This window comes from Phoca vitulina, unplaced genomic scaffold, assembly GCF_004348235.1.
Source record: "Phoca vitulina isolate PV1807 unplaced genomic scaffold, GSC_HSeal_1.0 scaffold64, whole genome shotgun sequence".
In the NCBI taxonomy this organism is placed as follows: Eukaryota; Metazoa; Chordata; class Mammalia; order Carnivora; family Phocidae; genus Phoca; species Phoca vitulina.
Window position 1 is genome coordinate 3,682,109 of NW_022589767.1, and position 12,140 is coordinate 3,694,248.

Here is a 12,140-nt window from a genome sequence, read left to right on the forward strand (position 1 = left end):
ATTCACCCCTTCTGAGGCCAGGCACAGTTCATCTGGCTGCGTTTTTTCCTGTGTAGGTTCAAAGATAAGTAAAAAAGCGGACTCACTGTTCTTTTGTTTCTCTGTTGCCCCAAACAAAAGCAACAACATAGGCTGTCATGAGTAGATTGCGCAAGGCTTACTTGTAGGAATGATTTCCATATGGTGTAAGATTAATTACTCAAACACAGGGCAGTTGAAGGACCCTAAGGCATTTTAAGTGTCCTGAAAGAAAAGATCTAGCAAGGAAAAGATAGGGAGACATTTCAGTGATTCTCTAAATAAATGTATGCAGGTCATGACATGTAGCCTATTATTTAAACTCTCTAAGCCTTAAATTATGTTTTTTTTTAAGATTTTATTTATTTATTTGTCTGAGAGAGAGAGAGAGAGAGGGAGGGGAGGGACAAGCACGGGGAGGGAGAAGCCTACTCCCTGCTGATCAAGGAGCCCAATGTGGGACTCGATCCCAGGACTCTGGGATCATGACCTGAGCTGAAGGGAGATGCTTAATGGACTGAGCCACACAGGCATCCCTTAAATTATGTGTTGTGGAAATTCTTTTTTCTTTATTTTATTATATTTCATTTCAATATATATTTCATGACACAAAGGAAGTTTCAGAATCAAAGTACTGATATTATAGATAGGCTACATTTTCTGATTATGATCCAGTAAAATTAGAATTTAACATGAAAATGATAGCTAAAAAAACTGAAACATTTGGAAATTAAAAATATATTAGCAAATAATCCTTAGAAAAAAATGAAATAAAGGATTAAAGGAAATAAAGCAATGCTTAGATCTGAATCATAAGGAGAGCACTACATATCAAAATTTGTGAGAGCCCATCAAAGTAGTGCTGAGAGGAAAATGCATTGCTTTACATACATTAATCAGAAAAAAAGAAAAGTTGAAAACAAGTGAGCCAAGCATGCAATCCAAGTTGGAAAAAGAGCAAGAGAAACAACCTAAGAGAAAAAGGAACAAAGTAATAAGGATACAGTAAGAAATCGGGGAAGTACAGAACCAAATATAATGTAGTAGATATGTATACAAACTTACTGTTTGAAAGATAAGTAAATAAGAGAAATATCTCTGCAAACGCAAAAGTAGCAAACCCAAAACTGGCAAAAGAAGAAATAGAAAATTTGAACAGATCATTAAACGTCAGAGAAACAAAATGGCATCCAAATACCTCCCCTCCAAAATAGCCCCTGCACAGATGGCTTTCTAGTTCAGACATACAAATCTTTTGAGAAATAGTTTCTATCTTATACAAGTTGTTCTACAAAATTTTAAAAATGTTAAAGATATGTAGCTCATTTTATGAGACTAGTGAGCTCTTCATTGTAAAACCAGGTAAAAACTACTGAAGAAAACAACATTATTAGGCCTATTTTATGAATGTGGATACTAGAATCCTAAATAAAATAGTAGTTAACATAGTCTGAAAAATACTAGAAAGTCTACATGCTGATCAAGTAGGTTTGTACTAGGAATGCAAGCATTTTTAACATTAGGAAATATATCAATGTTATTCACCATAATAATAGATCAAAAGACAAAAATTGTGTTATTATCTCAATAGATGGAGAAAAACCAGCTGGCGATGTGTATCTTTTAATTTAGTTATATTTTATATATTAATTTTGTATTTATTTATTTAGATAGAACTATAATATAAATTTTATATATAATTATAGGTATATATATCTTACTAAATTAGGGATAGATAGATTGGTAAAAGTTATATGCCAAAAACTCACAGCAAACATTCTTCTTAATGGAGTAAGTTAAAATGCATTTCCTTTAAAACTAAGGATAAGAAAAACACATTTATTGTTATCACTATTTGTCACAGGACTGGAAGGCCTGACCAGTGTTACGCAGAGAGAAAAGAAGTAAAACAAGAACTGAAAGGGAAGAGAAAGATAAATAACATTGTTTTGAGACAATATTATCTAAGAAACATAAAAATAATCATCCATTCAACAAACTATTAGAATCAGTGAGAGTTTAGCAAACTTGCCTATAAAAGATCAATTGAGAAAGTACCATTTCTTTACATCAGCAATAACTGAAAAAAATAATGAAAATAGAATACATTTCACAATATCAACAAGAACAGTTGGGTATCTTTGAATTAACTTAATCAAGAATACATAGACTCTTTATGAAGAAAATTCTAAGACTCCAACAAGACTGATGGAAGATAATCTGAATAGATGGAAATATCTTCCATGCCCCTGGATAAGATGGTTTCCCACCATAAAGATATCAATTTTCCTGAACTTAACCTATAAACTCAGGGCAATCCCAATAAAAATTCCAATTGTAAATTTTGAGACATCATAAAGATAATCTCTCAAGAATTTTACTTTTTATTTTTCACATTTAGATCTTTAATCCATCTGGAAATATTTTTGTTCTGGATGTAATAGTTCATCCTTTCCTCATTGGTTTGCAATGTTCTCAAGCTCCCATCAATGAGGAACTATTTCTAGTTTCTATATTCTGTTAGACAGCTGATTTCCCTGTGCCATAACAAGTCTTCCAATTTCCCAAGACATCTAGTAATTTTGCTCTCTAGAAGACTAAGTTTTCCCCTTTCCTTAAAATTATTTTGGCTATGCTTGGCTTTTTGGTTCTTCTATGATTTTTGATTAACTTGCCAAATTTTATTTAAAATTTTCTTGGAATTACATTTTATATTCATTGAGGAATTTGGGAAGAAACGACATCTTTAGAAAATCGAATCACTCCATCCATGGCCATGACGTGTTTTAGAATTTCTTTAGTTGCTTTATATTTATTATAAAAAAATTTACATTTGTTTTCTGCAAAGATCTTGCACACCTTTTGTTTGATTTATTATGACCTTCAGTGTTTTTGTGGATAGAATTTTAAAAGTTACATTTATATATATAATTTCTACTGGTGTATTTAGGAACACTGAGGATTTTAAAAAACCTGTATTTTATAACATGGTAAACATATAGAACTCCTATATTAATTTAAAAATTTTTTTCTATGGATTCCTTCAATTTTCTGTGTAGGAAAATATATAAACAGTAAATATTGACAATGCTGTTTTTGTATATTCCTTTCAAAAATATATTTTAGATATTTTGTTTGTTTTATTCCTTTGGTAGGAATAAGGTAGACAGTAGGTATCCTTACCTCGTTCTTAACTTGAAAGGAAATGCTTCTCGTGTTGCCCTTGATTATAATGTGATATATTTATAGATTTTTTAATGAGTATCCTTTATCAGGAGAAAAATGTTCTCTTCTAATCTTAATCTTCTAAGAGTTATTATTTTTAAAACCAAGGGGGTGTTAAATTATATCGAATGTTTTTTCATCTGTTGTAATATCACTGTTTTTCTCCCCACTAATCTCTCAACATGGTGAGTTACAATAATAGATTTTCTAATGTTGGCCCCATTAAATTATTTTGGTTTCCTTGATTATTAAAAGGTTTTAATGCCAATTAAGTTATTCCCATAATTAGTCACTGTTACCATTAATATTTTATACAACTGATGTTTGTTTTGACTTACACATTTGTTTACCAAACCCCTTGCATTTAATTTCTGAAGTAAATCCATTACCAACAAGTTACAGTATTTGTCTAAAAATATATTTATTTTGGGGCACCTGGGTGGCTCAGTTGGTTAAGCGATTGACTCTTGATTTCAGCTCAGGTCATGATCTTGGGGTCATAACGTCAAGCACTGTGTGGAGCCTGCTTATTCCTCTCTCTCTGCTTCCAGCACCCCCACCCTCCCAGTCTCAAATAAATAAATAAATAAGTAAATAAGTAAGTACATAAATAAAATGAATCTAAGAATATATTTATTTTGTCCTTCCTCTGAAGTGATAGTTTACTTAGAAATAAAAATTTTTGTTTGAAATTTGCTTTCCTTAGTACTCTCAAAATGTTTTTCCATTGTCTTCCAGTTTCTTCTGATACTATTGCAAAATCTGAGGTCAGTCTAACAGTTGCCTTCTCTCTTCAGTGATTTTAAGATTTTTCTCCTAATTCTTTGGTGTTCCATGTTTTGCTAGGATATGGGTAGCTCTGGCTAAGTTTCTATTTACATGGCTCAGGACTGTGCTTCTGTAATGTGATGAATTCGTGTCTTTCTTCAATTCGTGCATTTTCAAAGACATTATTTCTTCAAATATTGCCTCTGCCACACTTTTCTTTAATGCCTCTTTCTTCAACTTTTACTAATTTGTGTTGGACCTTTTCATTTTAGCCTCCATGTGTCTTAATACTCTTTCATACTGAATTCTGAGTAGTTTGCTAAAATATTTTCTCCTATTCACTAATTTTCTCTTCTTGATTTTTATGTCTGGTGATGAGTTCCCTCATATATTTTGTGTCTCTGGATAATGAGTTTATCTTATTTGGGCTGCTATTTGTGGGAATCCTAAACAACCAACTCATTAGATTATCTGTCCAGAATTGTTCTACTTTTAATGAAAGTGCCCAAGGGGGCAGAATTTTGTGCTAATTTATCAACTTGAGAGTTCTTGGACACAAAGTTCGTATATATTTAGAATTCAAATCCTTCCTCAGAGTAAGCTTAACTTTTTGATTTCTCATGGGAGACTTTTTTTTTTTTTTTAAATACGCAGATACCAACAAGCATCCATGTAATCTCTCTGTGCTGCTGGATAAATGTCTTTCTGGCCATTTATTGGCTCATTTATCCAACAATATTTAATGCACATTAACTGTGTGCCACACAAAGTGCTAGATGCTGGCTACTTTCAATACAAAGGTGTACCTGCTACAGTTCTCAAAAGAACCCAGAATGTAAAATGGCTCAAGTTAGTCACTCAAATGTCACAGTAGCAAAAATATAGGCACTCCTGCCTTTTTGAGACAGTAGACCCTCCTCAGGAGGTAGCCAGGTTCAGTCTGTGCCAGAGTATAGGCACTACACTTCCTACTTCAGATTCCACAACCATGAAGTTGTATTGGTTTGTTTTTAACACTTCTCAGTGGAATGAATGACTCATTGGCATGAGTCACCTTGGTCAGTCTGTGCTGCTCATTTCTCTAGCCTCTGAAAAGCCCCAAAGCTCAACCAAGCCCAGAATAATGGCCTCAACACTTTTTCCTGGTTCATAGATCTGCCATAGTGGGGTTTCACAATTTCAGCTGCTTAGAATATATGAAAAGGATAGAACTGGTATTAGAGGCTCATTCTTCAGTGAAGTGGTTACAAGGGTGAATACAAGATTAATCAGCTCCTTCCTCTGTCTACTCATTGTTAGTTTTACTCCTTATTAAAATAGCAACAACAGGGGTGCCTGGGTGGCTAAGGCGGGTGAGTGGCTGACTCTTGATTTCGGCTCAGGTCGTGGTCTCAGGGTCCTGGGATCGAGCCCTGTGGTTAACCCCTCAAAAGGTCCCCTGCTCAGTGGGGAGTCTGCTTCAGGATTGTCCCTCTCCCTCGGCCCCTCCCTCCCCCCTCTTGCTCTCTCTCTTTCTCTCTCAAATAAACAAATAAGTAAATAAATCTATAAACAACAACAACATAAACAGAGGATTACAGAGATGCATTCAACAAATATAATAATTTAACCACATATCTCACAGCCATTTTGGATGTCTGTTCCTCTCTCCATAGCTACCTCTCTAGGTATTCATTCCCACTTTCCAGTCATACGTATTATTCTTAGACACTGACCACCCTCACACATTTATACTGACTTCTAATTATAGACATAATTTTCTTCTTCCCTGGGGCACAAACTAATTTTTGTGGCATGAGTTATTTCTTTTGAATTGATTCATTAATTTTTTTTTTCATTTTAATGTGACATTCACTTTCATTCATTTTTCAAACCATCTACTTATCAAACCGATACTATGTGTAGGTCCTGGTAAGAGAGGGGACAAACAGTAAACTAATTAAATAAATAGTTTCATTAGAGCTAGTGGTAAACGCTAAGAAAAAATGGAAGGATTATAGGAATTGCTTTGAGGGTCTGCACCTATATACTGCAGCTCACTTATTCATATTTGAGTGTTCCTTTGGGTTAGCCCACCCCCATCTACTCCCAACACATGCTTATCACAGTTTAGGGCTGTACTAATGAGCAAGAGGGATACATCTCTACCCTCTGGGACACATAGTCTTATTAAATGAGATAATCATGAAAATGCATAATTATAAACTTTAATAAATATTATGAAGGAAAAGTACTTCAATTAAGAAAGTATGTGACAATGGATCCAGACTTGATTGAGGAGGTTAGGAAAAAATTTCTTGAAGAAGAATGTTTGGTCTGCAATTTGAGGTATAAAAAAGAGTTAAATGTATAAAAGGGGCTGTAAAAACAGGCGGAGAAAAACTGAGATACAGTAACTGTATACATTGTAAGGTGGAATGAGGCTTTGTGTGTTCAAAGGCACAAGATCTTAAGTGTTCTCACTGCACACACACACACACCACACACCACACACACACAAAGGTAGCTATGTGAGGTGATGGATGAGCTAATTGACTACAGTAATCATTTCACAATGTATATTTAAGTCATCATCTTGGGCAACTTAAAAACACATTGTACAACCCAAATATATACAATTTTTATTTGTCAATCATACCTCAATAAAACTAGAAAAAAAAAGACACAAGGCTTGGGAATTAGGCAGGACCATGTGATTACTTGAGAGAGAGAGAGAGCACATGGTGCAGAGAGGCAGAGGGAGAAGGAGAGAGAATCTCAAGAAGACACCCCACTGAAAACAGAGCCTGATGTGGGCCTTGATTCCACAACCCTGAGATCACGACCTGAGCCGAAACCAAGAGTTGGACGTTTAACCGACTGTGCCACCCAGGGGCCCCCTAACATTTTGAAGTCTTAAAGCTAGTTGAAAACCACTGAAGCACTTTAAGAAGGAGGAGAGAGACATAATAAAATATTGTTTCAAAAACATGATTCTGGCTTCTGTGTAGAGAATAGCTTGAAAAGGGGCAAGAGTTAATGCAGGAAGATCAGTATGGGGGGCCACTGGAGTAGTCCAGTGCTGGGTGATGGTAGCTTAATCTAAGATGATGTTGAAAAGAAGGAAAGGAGGAGGGATATAAAAGTTACTTCAAAGGTAATGTTGAACCAATAAATGTAGAGGTAAAGGTGTGGTGTCAAACATGTGTCCTTTGTTTCTGGATTATACAAGTGTTGCTGATCTAGAGCAGTTTACAGCTTTAGGACGAAATGAACATGAGTTGAGATGTTTTTGTGATCTTCATATAGAGAGATCACATTACTCCTTACAGTGTAAGTGTCTTACACCTTACACTGGGTGTAAGACCTAGTGTATTCTCAGGTCACGCCCATGGCCTGAGCATAACTGGGCAATACACAACCATGTAGTTGGTGTTCAGTGTCTGAGCTGAACTGGAAATGCAAATTTGGGAGTCATTAGCCCATATAAATGACACACATTTATTTTTCAAAATAAATGAAAATACATTTCTCCCTAAATGGATTCCCACCTGCTCTCCTCCATAGAACAAGCTGCTTTTTACTCAGGGATGAATGAAGGAGATGAGTCCTGTCAAATCCTTTTGCTTACTATTTCCTAAATCCTTCATGAGTTATAATAATAAAACCAAACAATAAATATATTGTACAATACCAGCAAAATAGAGTTACGCAGAGGGAGTTTAAACACACAAGTTCATTGGGATGATTTGCTCAGAGTAGGCGATCAATACATATTTGTTGTTTGACCAAGTCACACTAAAAATATTGCTAAATCATTTTTTTAATTATGGCTTATACTTGGGTTTGTTGTAAAAAAAAAACAACAAAAAAAACATGATTATGACCATAAATACTCCCCTGTAAGAAGACAAGAGAAAGCCCTTCCCACTCTGGAGAGGTTGACTTTGGCTACACAGTTCAAGTGACCAGGCATAACCTAAGACCCAAACTTTCAGTCTGTCACTTAGCGTTTGGTGGGCCATGGGCCTTCTCAGCTAATATAATTTGGCAAACACAAAGTGTTTTATGAGAAAGGCAATGTGGAAAGAACTCTATAATTTTGTAAAAGATTTTGCCAATGTTTTTAACCACTCATCTTCCCAAATGCTCTGCCTCAGTCCGATTAATTTACGAATATCTTGTATTTTCCATGTCTTTTTCCATTCCCTCTCTAGGGACCAAGTAGTCGGCATGAATCCTGGTGGTAAATAGCCTCATGGGATAAGGTTGAGTAATCATCTGGATACACCAGAAAATTATGCTATTTATTGGCCAAGTTCAAATTACTATCAAGGAAAGGGAAGGCATGGGATAGAACCAGAGGAACAATGTTAAATGTGTCCTAAGGTAGAGTTCCGGGCTGTACATGGAAAATGCAGCAAGAAGTCAAGAGATCAGCTGTAGGTCTCTGAGCATCGCGCAAGGATATGAGAATATAAAAAAGTTCCAGAATGTAGCTCTGAATAAAGCAAGGGTGTTAGAAGTTTCTCCCACTGGGGCTGGGGCATGGGTGTTTGAAGGCTCAGGATCATCTCGGACATCTGGGTCCCTTTGCCGCACACCACTCCCCTCTTTTAGAATGCTTTCCTCTCCCTTTGTCTATCTAAATCCTGTCTGTCTCCTTTGGACCAGACCAAGTCCTATGTGACCGGTGATCACTGATACAGTATTTAATTGGCCTGAGAATAACTGGGCAAAAATCTATTTCCTAATAAAAATGCCAAGTCATTGCAGTATGTTTGTTTTAGGGGGTAAAATTTGCAACCTTTTATGTGTCTTTAAGCATTTTGCTCTCATTTCCCCAACATTTTCAGAAAGTTTTTCTGAAATTTTTTTCTGGTTTTATTGCTTATAAACCTTTCTGAGAGTAAGAATCATGTTTTACTTATATTGCTTTATATGCTTTGTAATAATAATGGTAACAGGGACACCTGGCTGGCTCAGTTTGTAGAACATGTGACACTTTTTTTTTTTTTTTGGAGCATGAGACTCTTCATCTTGCAGTCATGGGTTTGAGTCCCACATTGGGTGCAGAGATTACTTTAATAATAATAATAATAATACCTGTTATTTAGTATATTCGAGATACTTCATCCATATTATTTCTAATTTTCATAAAGCCCTTCCAGGTATGCATGTTATCCCCATTTTGGGTTTGGAAAGGCTAACCTGCTCAAAGATAGAACCAGTGAATGCTGGAGCTGAGACCAAAACTCAGATTTGAGTTTTCCATTATTCTAAGCTGCCTTTGAATATTTGTTGAATTGATTAACCTGAATTGTTGGTTACAGAGTTTATGTCACCCATCTCCTAGAGCTTCTGTGGCTATCTATAGAGCTGGTATACACAGGAAGCAGAGAGAGAGAGAAATGATAGATAGATGATAGATAGATAGATAGATAGATAGATAGATAGATAGATAGATAGGAAAGAAGAGGCCCACATTTTGTGCCTCCTCATTTCACATGGGAAAAACTCCAGTGTCTTTTTTCTTTTTTGGTTTTCATCTTTCTTTGTTTTTGCCTTCACTGTTCTTTTCCCTTTTTCTTGTTCACAAACATTTACTAAAAAAAAAAAAAAAAAAGAATTTCTTATATCATACTTCAACGCTTCCTCCCACCTCCCTGATTTAATTTTCCATCAATAAAATGTCTAATTTATATGCATAATTTTCCAAAAGCTCTTCAGGTAAATAGCTAAATTCCAAAAAGTTAATTTGTCCAGCAGGAGCTAATTTGTATGGTCTTCCTCAGGGTGATCAGGGATGGAAGAATATATATATATATATATATACACACACACACACACACACACACACACACACACAGAGTTTCTAAGAGAAGAAAATCAATATGTTCCAGCAAATTTATTCTTGGAGGCAACTTAGCTAGTTTTCTACACTAAAAAGACAAACTCCGTGGAGTCTCTTTCTGACTGGTCACTGTCATAGGCTCATACATTTTCAGATTAGCATAGACGTGGTGGAAAGAAATGATTGACAACAGGTTTTTGGATGTATCCCAGAGATATCTAAACTATGTATTGAGTTCTCAGTGTGTGCTATATGCTTATTTATTTATTTATTTATGTGTGTGAGAGAGAGAGAGCATGAGCAGGAGGGGCAGGGGGAGAGGGAGAGAGAATCTCAAGCAGACTCCGTGCTGAGTGTGGAGCCTGACTCGGGGCTTGATCCCACGACCCTGAGATCACGACCTGAGCTGAAACCAAGCATTTGATGCTCACCCGACTACGCACCCAGGCACTCCTATGCTATATGCTTTTAAAAGAAAGTTAGACATGTATGTAAATTAATAGTGGCAATAAGATATGATCACTGCTGTATTAATTGACACACACTTGTGTCATGTACTAGGGGAGCCCGGAGGTCCGAGGGAACCTCCAGAGAGACCCATTTGAGTGTGGCCCTTGGTGGCTAATGAGGGGCTGCCAACTAGGGAAGGTGCAGCAGATACTCTATGTAGAATGAATAGCTAGTACCTTAGTACAAACTAGGAGGGCGGGGGGAAGGAAATCAAAGAAAGCTTGTGAAGTGTGTGTCTGCCCACTTTGGGATATTCCACAGGGAACGGAATTGATGCTCGCTCTGTGCCAAGTGATGTTCCAAGTCCTTAACTTGTGCTGTTTCATTTGATCTTCACAATAAACCTATGAGGTTAGTCTGTTATTCCCATTTTGCATTGTAGGAACTGAGACACAGGAATTAGGAAACTCATAAACACACACACAGTTAATATGTGGTAGGATCAGACTGTCTGACCCCAGAGCCTATGGGCTTAACTGCCATGATATATTGCCTTCTACCAGGCCCTTCCAAGTGTTTGTTGAAGAACTAGAAATAATTATTAGTATGGTTTCTTTTGCAGGTCACTTGTGAATCTCACTAATTATAAACCCCTATATTTTAATAGCACTTCACAAAATCCCTGAGGAGAAAAGGAAGAGGCAGATTCACAAGGAAAGGAAAACCTCTAAAAGGTGGAAGGGAGAGGACTGAATGCAAACTCAGTCCTGGATCTCGTTACAGAACCTGGGACAGGAAGTGATAAAGACCAGCATCCTTGGTTAAAGCTAGAAGCTCAGTGACTGCCAAAAAACATAGAGTGGGGGATGAAGATAAAAATGGGTCTCACTCACTGGGATTAATGTGACAGCTTTTATAAAAGGAAGATAAAAGATCCTACCAGGGTTCGGTTAATTAATTTCTTGTCATGTCCAAATTGTATTACTGTTAACTTCCCTTAAGAACTTCTTGTATTCTTGTCATTATTATTCATGAAGTGGTCAGGTGTTCTTCAAGGATCTGGGACAATAATCACACAGTGGAGCCCCAGATTCCAAGGGCTTTGGGGAGCAGATTTGTGAGAAAAGAGTGAAAAGGAAACAAGGAGGATGTTTATTTTAAATAAAGAGACCCTGCCCTAACTTCCTGAACTCAAACCAGTCTAGACTTGTTTTTTCCATTTTACACAATGTCCGCAACAACATAATAAATTTATTAAAACCAAACAAACTGGGGGTTGAGCTTTGGCACCGAAAGTCAGACAGAAATAGAACCAGCTGCTTTTGAGTTGAGTCTAATGACTGACTTTCAAACCAGTGGGAGACTGAGGCTGCATTGGCCTTAACTGAACCAAAGTTATTTTCATTATGAGTAGACAATGGGGAGGTAGAATGTCTGGCCTGGCGCCCAGGACACAAACTGGTCAGTTCTGCCCTCCTTTTCCTCCAATTTTCAAAACCCAGAATGCTGGAGTTTAAAAGAAACTTTACAGCCATTTCCTTCATCACCTCATTTTGTGTGGAGGAAACCAAGACTCTGAGGAGTCAGATGTCCTCCCATCCCTCCAGTAGCATTAGATTAGAACAGTATGTCGCTACACTACTGGATGGTACCTACAAATGAGGAGATTCCATTTTGGTTCTTCTGCATTGGAAAGATAAACGTGGAAACAGTTCGGTTTGCACACATGAGCAGAAATTCAGAGTTGACTGTATTAACTGATACACTCTGTGTGGGAGGTTGTCCAGCTTCCTCCCCTCTCCTTAGCCTTGTGAGGCTACCATTAGTGGTGCTTCAGGGTCGGGAC